This window comes from Dermacentor albipictus, chromosome 4 (assembly GCF_038994185.2).
Source record: "Dermacentor albipictus isolate Rhodes 1998 colony chromosome 4, USDA_Dalb.pri_finalv2, whole genome shotgun sequence".
NCBI classification, from domain to species: domain Eukaryota; kingdom Metazoa; phylum Arthropoda; class Arachnida; order Ixodida; family Ixodidae; genus Dermacentor; species Dermacentor albipictus.
Window position 1 is genome coordinate 44,832,002 of NC_091824.1, and position 13,987 is coordinate 44,845,988.

Consider the following 13,987-nt stretch of genomic DNA (forward strand, 5'->3'; position numbering starts at 1 on the left):
AGAGTGCGTATCGCTTAGATGTTACCCGTTAGCACGCACAGAACGAAACGAAAAGCTTGGCTGATATGTATGTCATCGTGCTCATATTTCACATGGAGGCCACATTCTTTTCTGTGACGTAGACGGGGTGCTGGCGAATGTGTTGGGAATCTGCTCGGCCACCAAGCAGAATCTGCGCTGCTATACGTTCTCGGTGACAAATCGCACAGCGCAGAAGCACACACACAAATGTTTAAAAGAATGGGACGACAGACCGCCCGCAGTTTGCTGTGACGTCGAAATAAGAAGCACAAACAGCGACGTTTCTGTACTTTTCTGGTCAATAGTTCAGTTCGCATGGTTGCGGCACGCATTACTTTTTTTAAAAATCCAAACGACGAAAACTGTGCGCGCACAAATTAGCACGGCGTTTGCGACGTTTGAATTTGGCGCCTTTTCCCGCGCACTCCATTAGCTCCGGCCGGTGCACCGCGTTACTGCGCCAAAGAAAGTAGTTCATCAAAGAAGTGAAGCAAAAAACTTTCATACACATGCAAAGCGCAACAATTGTTCTGTAATAACATGAAATCACAGAATTTGTTATCAAATAGTACAATTTATGATAATATAAGCTTGTATTTGTATGAGTGTACATGTATGATTGCGCGTTTGCGGTGTTGATGCTTGGAGCATGCTTGGAGCATTCCGGCGAGTTCATGTACGCTGTTCGCTTGAAAGCTTCCTGCTTTTCTGCGTTCTTTGTGTGCTTCGCTGTGACTTCTTTGGAATATTCCTGCGTGTTGCTCGCTTTTTATGGGCTTGTTGCCTCGAAGATCGCCATGATCGCCTCCGACTCAGCGTAATCAAAGGTGAGTTGATGTTTCGAATTCCCCTTGTTCGTCCATTGCGAAGCGGTGTACGGGAGCCCGGAAATGAGTTCAGCGCCTGTGCGTGTTTTCCGCGGGCCTCTTTTCTAGTTTTCATTCCTAGCACTATCCTTCCGTTGCGAGAATTGGTTGTACAGCACTAGATTTGTGATATATAACGTGGAGCTTTGTCCTGGTTTAACTTTACTCTCCGCTTGTGGTGACGTAAGGCAGCTATGTGGTGCCAGCTAAAACAGGGCTGTTGTACGCCATGATTTCTGATACGGTGTTCGAGCACCGATTGAGTTAGCCTTATTAATGAGCGCATAACAATGCGACCTGAAACCATCCGATCTGTACTGTAATCGAAGATATTTCGTTTGCGCCACGCTAGTACAAGGCGTGTGAGTGAGCTGTAGCAACAAAGGGGGGGGGGGGGGGTGGCGGTGGGATCAGCGAAAATGTATTCTGTTGCGCTGTTGCCTTCAGGATCGAGTGACACCGCGGTGTTTCAACGCCACTATCTGTCACGCCATGCGGCCGACGTTCGCGCGACCGGAAAACACAGAGGAGGTTGTCTCGCAATAATAAAAAATTTCAAGTGTGTACACGCGATTCTATGCGATACGTGACATACAATAGGGGTGATGCCACAGAGTGCTGCGAAATCACCGAGTTATACGCCTTGCCAACCGCGTGTGTTATGTTTTCCACCTGTTAGCGCGCATTCAACTTTCTTTTATTATCTTCTCCGTTCGGTGCCATGGAGTGCTTCGCCCAAACGGCTTCGCGTAGGTGCTCTGCATTCACGGAAAGGCAGATTTCATGGCACTCCAGGTCCTACTTTACTGGGATAGAACATTAAAAAAATGTAACAGCGTGAAATTTCAGCTTTTCGCACTTTAGTAACTGATTGATGTAACAAAGTTTTAAAATCAGTAAAGGAACGAGATAAATGCCTGGCATATCTGCCTTGTCGTCCCACTGTGTTTCGAGGCGGCATGTATATGTTATCGGCAACATAAACATCAATAATTAGCATTGTTTCTTGTGACCATAGAAGTAGCTAGTTATGTCGAAAAGCCATTTTTGCTTTGAATCCGAGCACTACACAGTGAGCAGATTGAAAGGGGAGCGCATCGTTGTGAACTAAATGACGACGCTTTGCCACAAGCTTGGAATAATGTTTTTTGTCGAAAGAGCAGGTCTGTGAAATTCTTTGAGTGTAAGCAAAACTTCAGTAGCATCAGGTAGACGGGGAGTAAAAGAATGTAACACTGGGGCCTTATATGAAGGAGCTGCCTTTAATATGTGGCCATAACAGTTAAGTAGATGCGTGGAAATAATTGTTAATATAAGTGGAGGAATGTGAAATAAATTATTTGACAAGCTCACACTGCCATTGGCAAGAGCAGCCACACTTTCGTGTATTCGATGACTAGTCATTTGTATCCGTCCATTTATGTCAGCCTAATGGTCCGTGTAGCTCTTTTGATTGTCGCTTTTGCTGCATCGTGGCTTCACGTTTTAATACTGACATCTTTTTTCAGATTCAAAGTGAGCTGGGAGACGCCCCAGCTGGCACGCTAAAGGTGAATTCTTTGGTCATCCATTCTGTAGCGTCACCATGATCAAATACAGTGATGCCGTGAAAATGTATTGCAAGAAGCAGGAAAAAAAACATTGCTGATGCAACTGCAAGGCATTTGCTCCAGTGATCAATTGGTGCAGAGTGCCTTCATTAGGAGACATGGTGCCTTTAAGCACTCAGCTGAAAGACTTAACTGCACCGGGACTGGGAGTGAATTCAGTGTCACTTGTGAACATATTAAACGCAGAATGTGTCTTTTTCAGTGTATATGCCTGATATGAAACTTAGTGTGGACATTAGTGGTCTACATGAGTGAACATCTTTATAGTTTTACCAGAACGAAGGTATAATGGCCTATGTCATACAGCAGTGCACTGCTAGATGTATCAAACCAGAACAGCAGCACCCTTCGAGAAAGTTGGCTGAAGAACGAGCAATGATCGGGGCTTTCTGCATTTCAAGGGCCAAATTACAAAAAGATTGATGCCTAGCTGGATGGTGCGAAGTGCCGGTCACCACATGCTCTATCTTGGCATTACGTCTTGTTAAGATACAGAAATTGCATCACTGCTCATAAATTGGAAGGTTGAGGGGAAGTGGAAGGGCTCCCCTCTGGGTAGCCAGTGCATGCCCTTTGCTATACTGATAATCCTACCTTAATGAGAACCAGTGATGCATGTTAACCTATTACGCAGCCAAGTGCATTCCTTGTTTTGTATTAAGGGGACACTAATGACACCCTAAATGAATTTTAAATAAAGCATCGTCTTAAATAACTACTTCTGTAAATTTCTTGGTAGTTGCTTGATTATTAGAGAAAATAAAGCTCAAAGTTTAATTTTCTGAGTATCGCCCCAAAATCTTCGTGCTGACACCTCATTGTCACATCATGGATTCCAAGTATTTTTTCATACTTTGGTTGTATTGGTTCTGTAAATGTTCCTGACGCTTTTTATTTGGGTTTTTGGAATATGATGAAGAACATCTTTATTTGTAAAAAAAAATTGCTACACCTGAACAGACGTTATCTAAATCCATGACGTCACAGCAAGCGGGTGTGGTAACTTCAAGGCAGCACTGCCACCAATCTTTCCTCTTGCTGCTTTTACAGTTTACTCGGCCTCTTGTCACGGTATGAGTGAATCTCTTGAATTGTAGGAAGGTCATGTACAGATACATCTAAAATAATTTTTCTCTATAGTGCTTTCATGCCGTAGTTGCTTAGGGGTGTTGGCACAGCTCCGCTAAGCACGAGGTCACAGGATCAAACAACCGCATTTTGATGGAGGGTAAATACAAAACTGCCCAGGTACCTTGCAGCCTAATTTAGTAAAAAGTAGTCCAGAGTTCCCCACTATGGCGTGCCTAAACATCAGATTGTCATTTTGGCACTTAAAATGCCAGAATTTAATTAATTTATATTTCTTTAGTGCTCCTTTAAGCTGTAGAATTCATGATCTCTGCAAAAACTCATGCTCAAAGTATTTTCCATAAAGATTAAATAAACAGTAGATATAAGTGTCTATTTATATATTGAATTGTGGTGATACGTGATGACTATTAGAACGGTGGTACAACAAGACAGGCAGAATTGTAATACAATGTGTGATGGCACGATGATGCACATCGAGGAAATGACCGAGTCTCCCTAGAAGTCCCTGACATGGACATCAACTGACTGTCCACAAACTTCTGAGTTCACTCCGTGATCTTGTGCAGCCTGTGCTTTGCGAGTCGATTAATTTAATTGAGGTGGTGGTTGGCACATACTGTCCTTGCAACTTATGTACATTTCATACAGTGGAGTGGAATCCTCACACATTACATCTGGAGCACAGCAAGTGAACATGATGTGTAGTGGTAATCTTAGTAATGATCGACAATCATGTCCCTCTTCGAGCTCCTAATGCTGCTTGCCAACACAAGCAGCAGCAGTTGCCCAAGATAGCGGGAAAGAGATTCATTGAAAAGTGGCATATGCCCAGGGTCGCATAACCAGTCACCCAAGCTGTTCTGACGGTTGATTTTGAACTCTTCCCTCAACATATCAGCCCAATCTCCCCATTACACCATGGGCTACCTATTGACACAAATGGATGGGAAAATAGACACCTGAAAATATGAAGTATCCTAAGAATGGTAATCACAATAAATAGTACTAGATGTGCATTAGCTCAAGCTCTTGGGCCAGTTGGTGCATGATGAACTTAAAAAGGGAGGTACCAGCAAAACAAAGGACGCGCACACACGGAAGAGGTGTTAGACAGGAAGTCCGTGTCTAATGCCGTTTCCTTGTGTGCGTGTCATTTGTGTTTCACTGGTACTCCCCTTTTTCAAGTACTAGATGTTTGGATACTTTGGTTTATTATTCTTGTTTGTGCTGGATTGTTCTTCTGAAACGTGGCATCCGGACAGCATAAGAAGCTTGTAAGAAGTCCAGTTTAGCATTCTAGATTTGCAACAGGTACTTTTTTAATTTATTTGCAGTAGGGCTGTTGTGTGAATGTGCTTGAAAGGCTTAAAACTGTTTTGCTAACATTTACTTAAACGTGCAGGTTCACATAGGTTGAAGGAGTGCACATTGAGAAGGTTATCCTGGCACAGCTTACCATGGCCTGCCATGGTGGACCAGGAAAGTTTGCAAGGGCCTTGCTTCACCATGTGTTCACAGAGGAGGAGCTCATGGGCCATTTGGCCTTTGGAAATAACACCAAGGGGCAAAAAGGGCTCTTGACCCCACCAGGGTCAGTGCTGTTATAGGCAAGTACCATATATCCTTTCTGGTTGCATTTTTACATTCACATTTTTTTCTAAAATTATGAACTTGCCATTGGCATAACAAACGACTTTCAAGTAGCCCGTGTGTGCAGTTGTGTGCTACGATAGCCTACTATTTGGAATGACTGTTCATATGATCATAAGTGCGTAATGCCGCCATACACAAATGCTTCTAAAATTTAAAAGCTGCCTTCACTGCTGAAAGTTTTTAGTGGCTCCACCACATAACATGAGCTGCATTGGCGCATTAGCAGTGCTACATGGCTGTCATTGCAAGGAATAGTTGTCTGTGAAGCACGCTCCAAATCTATTGGCATGGACGACATGTTTAATTAGCCTGAAAGTGTTATTCTAATACACGAATTGCGGAGAAGCTATGCTCAAGTGTGGTTACTGCTCAGCTCGAGCAGGAGCACGTTCACCAAATTGCAGAAATCAAAACAGCTCTCCAGGTTCTGAGATGTGAAACAGTAGATTCACCAATTTTAACAGACCACATCGAATTAAGGTTGCTCCTATCTTGAAGGAGGTCCATGTGATGCCAGACAGCAGCCTTTTAGCAGAGGGAACCTGAGTGGTGTGGCAATTTTCTTTTGGTTGTTTCAATCAAAGAAACAACATGGACAGAGTTGCAAGCATCGCTGTCAACAGTACTACGTTTAGTGGGCGCTTACTCATTCTAAGCACTTAACCTATGACTCGTATTTATTAATGCACACTTTATCACTTTGTATTCTAAGATATGAAAAAAAATATTTATGTGGCTTTTCCCCATATACTTCAATAAATTGAAAATAGGCTCTTGGGGCCTAATGTATAAAGCTTCTTACAGTCCATCAGACATGTCCACTACTCCCATTCTGAAATTGTTAGAATTGATTCCTGCTTCCTTACTTCACCTACCTGTTAACAGGGTTATTATGAACCATTGCCAAGTAGATTATGGGCTTAAAATAATCAAAAAGATGAATGGGCTTTTCTGTCGCTCTTGTTTAGCCCGTTGAGGGTCACATTTTGGGGAGAAATATGCCTCTCTAATTTAGGAGTTAATATTTTTTGTGGTTTGCAAATGCTCAAAACTTTCGAATTGAATAGTGTCCTATTCAATTTAGTCTTTTAATGGTCACTATTTGTAAATGTGAGTATTCTAATATTTCGAAACACCAATAAAACATGAAATTTGAGCCTAAGTACGGTAAATTTTCACGTCCAATAACATAGTATAGACATAAAACGTAAGAACTTGTAAGAATAGCAGACCAGGCTACATTACTTAAGTAGCTGTACTTTAGAGGCTGTACAGCAATCATTTATGCTTACTGAAGAGTCCTGTGCATGTGAAGAAACCTTTTGCTGCTCCATTTGTGCTTTTAATAAACAGCTCTTCATAACATAACAATGACAGAAACTTGCAAACATTAATAATACTAGGTTGTGAGCCTCATCTTACATTAATTGTGATATCAGCTGTTCATTATTCAGAAGCTATCCATTATTTGATTTGCTTCTAGCATTATTCGGTTCAGCCTCAAAAATCACTTTTCGTGCACTCTTAATATTTTTATTGCAGATTTAAGTTCTTCAGAGTGACGTTCCGAGAAAATGAAGTGGTAAATAATATTTTTAAATAACGATGAAGTGGCAATACCATTTCAGTATTTGCAGTTTTAGATGTTTTATTTTTTTTATGCAGGATAAAGCAGCATAATTTTTTTGTGTAATGAAACTTACAAAAACTTGTGGCAACACTCCCAAATTACTGCAATGACAGACACCAAGGAGCTAAGTGAAAATCAGTTTTGGAGAAACCCATGGAGCGACAGCACTTAAAGAATATTTTCTAGAAGCCTCAGAAGGTTGCAGCACCTCCAGTGGGATGCTAGGCAACACTTTGTTCTGAAACGGCAAATTTTTTCAGAACGTTCCGTCACAGCCACAGATGTACGGCAGTAAACCCTAAAAGGGTTAAAGAAGTCAGTCCTATGGCATATGGCTCTTAAAAGACAGCATTTCTTCGTATCTGTCACATTCTGCATGTTTCGTGCTAAGCAGCTTGGTGCACAACTACATGGAATCCTCATTATAACAGTAATTCAATCGTTGAGGCAGAAAACATACTTTGCTGTAAGCAGTGTCTTCTTTAATGTAGAAAGTCCTAAGTCATTGTAAGGCGAGAAGTACATTCCGATTGCATGTGAACTCAGGAAACCTAACTTCAAATGAAGCTACACTCAATTGTAGTGACATGACAGTATTGTATTTGGAGCATGGAAAAGCACAGTTAAATGCTGCACATTTTAATTATGAAAGTTACAAGAAATAATTTAATTGTCAGTTCAGGTTTATTTATGAACATGAATTCTTTTCACCATTTTGTTTCTCAGCAAGCAAAGTTCACATCTTCGACATTGAGGATATTCGTAAAGTTATTTTGCTACAGTGTTTTGTTCCTCTTTGCCCTTTCCTGCATTTGACACTTAGTTGAGTCCCGTGCCACACAGAATCAATTTAAATGGTCATGCTGCAAAGCTGTACCCGTGGAAAGTTGGAATTAAGCTACACAAATACATAAATCAATTTCATTATAACAAGGGCATATTGCATGCCATTCTTTTGCATGTAGAAGTTGCTTTTTAAAACTTGTTCTGGCTTCTTGTTGTTGCAGGCTTCACGTGTCACAAGTTTCCTGGTACCAACATGCCCTATGTAAAGAACTCTGGCCTCGCTTCTCGCATGGGACCAATAGCCTCTCAAGAGCCCAAGTTGGACAGCTCAAACCAAAACACAAGTGTTGTGCTTTTGTAACTCTCGACATTTTTATGTTTTATGTTAGTCTCCTGAAGGGCTCAATTTCGATTTCTCAAATGAGCATACAAATGTTGTGCCTTTCTATGCCTTGACATTTTTATGTTAATTTTATTTATGCTAATTATGCAAGTCCCCTGAGAAGCCCACATTGGATTGCTTAATCCAGAATACAAGTGCTGTGCTTTGTTATAGTTCACTACATTTTTATGTTAGTTTTTGATATGGTTCCAGTAAGGATAGTGTTTCCTTATTAATATATTTTTTAAGTATCTTAAGTCATTTCATGCCAAACCACCCAATTTTGTCAAGAACTGTTCCACTATGGCAAAGCATTTCAAGTTTGCTTGATTTTGAGTAGGTACAATAAGAAAATTTTTGAGAAAATTTGCTTTCATACATACACTTGAGTCATTCCAGGGCAACCAACCAGCGTTTTTTTTGACCATCACAGATATAGTTGAAACTCCGAACTCTTGCTCCCCATTTATTTTCCTTCGCAAAAATTTTTTTGAATTTTGGCAAAAGTTTATTGTTCTTGCCCAGCTAAGCTAGAAGGCACTGATACACGTTTCTTTTGAAAGGGAAATTGTATGATCCAGATATTCAGATGATGTTCATGTCAAGAGACAAGTGGTGTGACTGCCAAAATTTGCAAAGTTTGAATTTTCTTCTAATGTAGGGAAATACAGAAGGCACAAAATAAATATAAAATCAGACTGGTTGACTTGGGATAGCTGCAAAATATTTCAAGCCTTGTAGGTTCAGTTGATCAGCTAAAAAAACTGAAAGTTCCAATTTTTTGCAAGAAGCTTCGTGTTGAAGGTAAAAAATTAGCTTTGGAGGTTGGCACAAAAGTATGTCGCCCATCGTTACACAGCCCTACATGTCTGCTATGCATGTGACAAGTAACAAAAAGGTATTCTTTAAGTGCAATAAATTATTTTCTCTAATGTTCATTTGTGGATCACACATACAGCATAAATATAGCATAAATATATGAAGCTATGTCAGCTAGCAAGGAAAGATTGTTAATATAATTAGCCACAAAAACTACTCAACAAACTGACTGCCTTTTTTATCATTGCGAAGGCAGGTGACGTCAAGCGCTACAGCTGCAGTCTCAACTTGTATTTTTTTAACATGAATGCAAAAAGTGGTCGCCAGTGGTATCTGACCACATCAGACTGAACAAGGCAAATATGACTTTTATAGGTGAACACGTTCTGGCTCTGAAACAGTGGTAGCAAACAACACCACAAGAATTTGTTCACACTTATGTAGGTTTTCAGTCTTAATTATGAAGGTGTTTTCTACTTGCATCATCATTGGGCTCCAGGGAGCAGGGCACGAAGTGTCCTGCTCCTTCTGTGTTGCATTGCAGTGCGACATGCCCTTTAAAATGCTTTGTATGAACAATATCAGCGCTCTTCCTGGATTTACTGTCTACATAATAGCCGATATTTCTTTTTGTAAACTGCATGAAAGATATCTTTTAACACTGCAGGATTCCCTCACATATTAATACGTACGAGGTGTTAGAAAAGTATTTGACTTTTTTTTGCAGACACCTGATGAATATGAAACAAGCGCGTTTTCATCAGCCACCCTTGAACCTTTTCGCGCATGCACGAATTTTTTCCCGCCTGCCAATAGCGTGAATTGCTGGGACGCAGCATTTGAATGAGGTAGTACACAGTGCTCTCATCGTTTTTTTATTGCAAGGAAAATGGCGGAGCGACTGGAGCAGTGCTACTGCGTCAAATTTTGCCAGAAACTGGGCGACAGCCACGTGGAAACCATTCGGAAGATTCAGGCTGCTTTCGGTGACTGCGCTATGAGCAGCACACAGATTAAGGAGTGGTACAACCAGTTTAAAGACGACCACGCATCGGTGGCGAGCGAGCCACTCTCCAGTCGGCCATCAATATGCCGAAATGACCAGGTCAAATGACCAGGTCCTGGTCATTGACCAGGTCAATGACCAGGACCAGGCCTAAGTGAACCCTGTGGTGATGCGGGACCGTCGTGTGACTATCCAAGAAATTGTGGAAGAGGTGGGCATCAGCACATTTTATCCACATTCCATTATCACCGAAGATTTGGCCATGAAGAGATTTGCCCCGAAATTCCTTCCCAAGCTGCTCATGGTGGAGCAAAAGCAACTTCGTGTTGAAGTCTCACAGACATGCTGGATTCCACAAACAGTGACCTCAACTTCACGAACACCATAATCACTGGTGACAAGTCTTGGATGTATGTTTATGACCGGGAAACCAAATCCCAGTCATTACAGTAGAAGCATTCCACGTCACCAACCAAAGACCGCTAAGTGCGCATCAACGTTAAAGTGTTGCTGACTGCTTTCTTTGACTCCCGCAGTGTGGTACACCACGGGTACGCACCACAGGGTCAAACAATCACTAAAGACTACTACAGGGATGTCCTCCATGGCCTATGTGATGCTGTGTGGCGCAAGATACCAAAGTTGTCAACAGGAAATTGGCGCATCCATCACGACAATGCTTTTCTCGCACTTGATTCAGACTCTTTTGGCGAAAAACCAGACTCCTGTAGTTCGACAGGCTCCTTACTCTCCTTATATGGCCGCCTGCGGCTTCTGGCTATTTCCCAAAATCAAGAGGCCATTGAAAGAAGCACAATTGCAGACAAGAGAAGACATTATGGCTGCAACGACAGCTGAGCTAAACTCCATTCGGAAAGAGGCCTTCTCGGAATGCTTCTAACAATGGCAGCACCGCTGGGAGAAGTGGCTGGAGTCCCAAGGAGACTACTTTGAGAGTGATTAGGTTTCCAACGCTCCAGTTATCCCAGTTTTTTTTTTTCTTCAGCCAAAGGTCGGATACTTTTCTAACAGACCTCGTATTGATATTTTATGTGTAATGGCTGTATGGTTTACCTGGCCCACACCAAACACAAGCCTCGTTGCGTTAGAGCATGTGTCCCTTGGCAATAAAATGCAGACACTAACACCGCTTCTCTGTCATCTGTGTGGAGACGAAGCCAGCTTTGTGGTCTGCATTCCCAGCCGGCAAGCAGTGCGCACATCCGAGAAAAGTCGGTGCTGACAAAATTTCAAAAAAGAATTTCTCGCATTTAAAAATAATGCCTTTTTTAACTTCACACATGCATAGCAGACATGTAGAGCTATCCAATAATGTATCACATACTTTTTGGCCAACCATGAAAGCTGTTTTTTCCTTCAACATGAAGCTTCTTGCAAAAGATTAAAATTTGTTTTTTTTTACAGGCGATTAGCTGAACCTTCAAATCTTCAGATTTTTTTGCTATACTATTTCACCTGGGCTACCATTCTGTATTTAATTTCTGTCCTGTGAATTTTCGTTACGAAAAAAAAAACTAACGGATTGCAATTTGACTCATTTTTGCCGGTGCCGAAAGCAATTGAAGTATTCAAATATTTAAAAAATTGGCTATTTTGGCAGTTGCATCACTTCACCGTATTTCCACGCACACCATTTGAAGGCCTCGATCAATACAATGTGCATTTGAAGAAGAATGTTGATTGATGTCCTCTAGCTCAGCTGAGCAGGAAAACTAAACTGTCACCAAAGTGCTACAAAATATCTGGCAAAAATAAATAAAAGTGGGTAACGAGTTTTGAACTCTAGTAAACATATAGTAATGTTTCAGCTATATGTGTGCTGTCAAAAAAACGCTGGTCGATTCGGCATGGAATCGCACACCTGCAAGTGCATCTGTGCCATTGTCAGAGTTCAATAAAAACTGCATTTGACATAACTTTATAAAAATAACTTATTGCTTTCTAAAATACATGAGTAAAATTAATAGGTATAAGTCGGCTTAAATTTAAAATGCAACGAAAGATCTCTGGTAATGGAATGATGTGCCTTTCATGTTTGCATGAAACCATATCTTTTTCTGAATTCTTTCGTTATGTTTTTGTGGCAGTGAATAAACTTGTAATGGAACTCTCACAAGGAGTAACTTTGATTCCAGCACATCACTAATAGCTGTTTTTTTTTCCATATAAAAATCTGAAGTAGTTAATATGAATGTCGCTTGATATGGAATGACCTGCGCAGGAACGTTATCATGGCGGAAAACACAACTGGATCATGCAACAGCAATGCAGCATAATAAATTGCTCCCATCAGCATCACTTATTGTGATTGCCATGTTTCAGAAGTATGTAACGTTTACCAAAATTGGCACATACCATTCAAGCAACAAATAAGGATTGTACAGTGATCCTTTTTCAGTTTTACAGATCTTTAAGTTGTCTGTGCCAGGTAGCATAATTTTTTTTCTTGAGCTGGATTATTCAGAGGTGGACATTACTAGCACAAGAAATGGAAACATTAAACTGATTCTCATAAATTTATTAATTCACTTATCACATCACGGCACATATTTCAGTTTGCAAATTGTAGCCAGTGATTTTGAAAGACATATTCACTTGAAATTAATTTCCAGGATGACACCAGTTGCGAAATTTTTCCATAAATGTGAGAAATACATGGGCATTCTGGTTACTTTTGTGCTTCAATGCATAACAGTGCGTTCTGTTAAAAAAAAGTAAGTGCTACAGCAGTGCATTTCTACAGCCAGTTTGATGGCATGTGTCTCGTTACTGGTGTCATTCTGGAAGTTCGTTCTAAGTGCATACACCTTGTAAAATTACCGTCTACAATTTGAAAAGCTTTATTAGGAACTGAGTTTTTCTTAATCAGCTGACTATGGTGTCTTGATTTCTCATGCAAATAATGTTTGGCACTCTGTATCTAGAATTATGTTAGCTGCAACAGTCCGTGTTTAATAAATTTCATGAAACTTAAAGATAACCACCCTGCATATCAGGTCTCAGTTGAGTGCTGTGGGCTCAAGCAAATCGTGCCGTGGTAATAGTACCACTGGCTCCCAAATAGAGAAAGCAAGTGCCTTTTTTGAGTGCTCTTATTAAGTCATGTCAGTCTGCTTCTACATTTAATTTAGGTATTTATTTTTAAAAATTTATTTCTTTTGAGAAATGTGTTTTACTTGAGGGCCACACAGACTACATCTTCAGTATTCTGTTTTGTTATGGTGTCAAGCTGCAGGAAGTTTGTACTGTGCAATAGTTTTTAAGAAGTTTCTGATGTGCTCAAACTACAAATGGTTGTACATTTACACAGATGTTTGTTTACAAATAAACAGTTCACCTAGAAAAATGGTTTTTGTCTGCATCAGTTCAGCACTCTTAATATTGTGGAGGTCCATCCACTCTGACAATTGAAAAAAGTGGCATAACAGTACTGCTAGCAGTTTTACAATATGGTTTATTACAGGCGATCTGGGAGCATGCTTTTGAGCCCAGGGTGGCAGAGGCCTGCGATACAAAACCCCTGTATTTAAATTTTATCCCTGCCCTCTCACAGCAAACATACCAACGTGACATCAAAGGTAATTATATGCAACATAGCTCAGCAGTATTTTAAGAAAAGTGCAGGTTTAAACTGGTAAATACCCAGTGGGGCATAAAGGGCTTTCAACATAATTTGTGTTGATGTTCAACAGATCTGCAACAATTCTTCCATGGGCTTTCAATATGAATGAACAACACATTTCAACAACACATCAATGGGCTTTCAATTTTGCGACAACACATCTTCAACAATGCTTCAATGGGCTTTCAACATTGACAAACAACACATTTCAACAATACGTCAATGGGCTTTCAAGTTTGAGCTTCAACAATGCTTCAATGGGCTTTCAACATTGACAAACGACACATTTCAACAATACGTCAATTGGCTTTCAATATCGACAGGCAACACATCTTCAACAATGCTTCAATGGGCTTTCAACATTGAAATACACCATAGTTTCAACGATATGCCTATGATCTTTCAAATTGATAGGCCACAATGATGTTTCGACAGAATGTCGCGGGCCAATTATCAACACTTGTCAACAATTTCCTCAA

At 40.6% G+C, this 13,987-nt stretch overlaps 1 long non-coding RNA gene across 2 annotated transcripts; it reads left to right on the forward strand.

Moving 5' to 3' along the window:
• The first annotated feature begins 690 nt into the window (after positions 1-690).
• On the forward strand, positions 691-13,754 carry LOC139059062 (uncharacterized). Of its 2 annotated transcripts, XR_011513859.1 has the most exons (5): positions 691-848; positions 2,396-2,437; positions 4,992-5,196; positions 7,880-8,002; positions 13,350-13,754. It is a non-coding gene; the product is annotated as an uncharacterized lncRNA (long non-coding RNA). The 2 variants fall into 2 exon arrangements; XR_011513858.1 differs by lacking the exon at positions 13,350-13,754 and having other exon boundaries at positions 7,880-13,232.
• Positions 13,755-13,987: the final 233 nt, after the last annotated feature.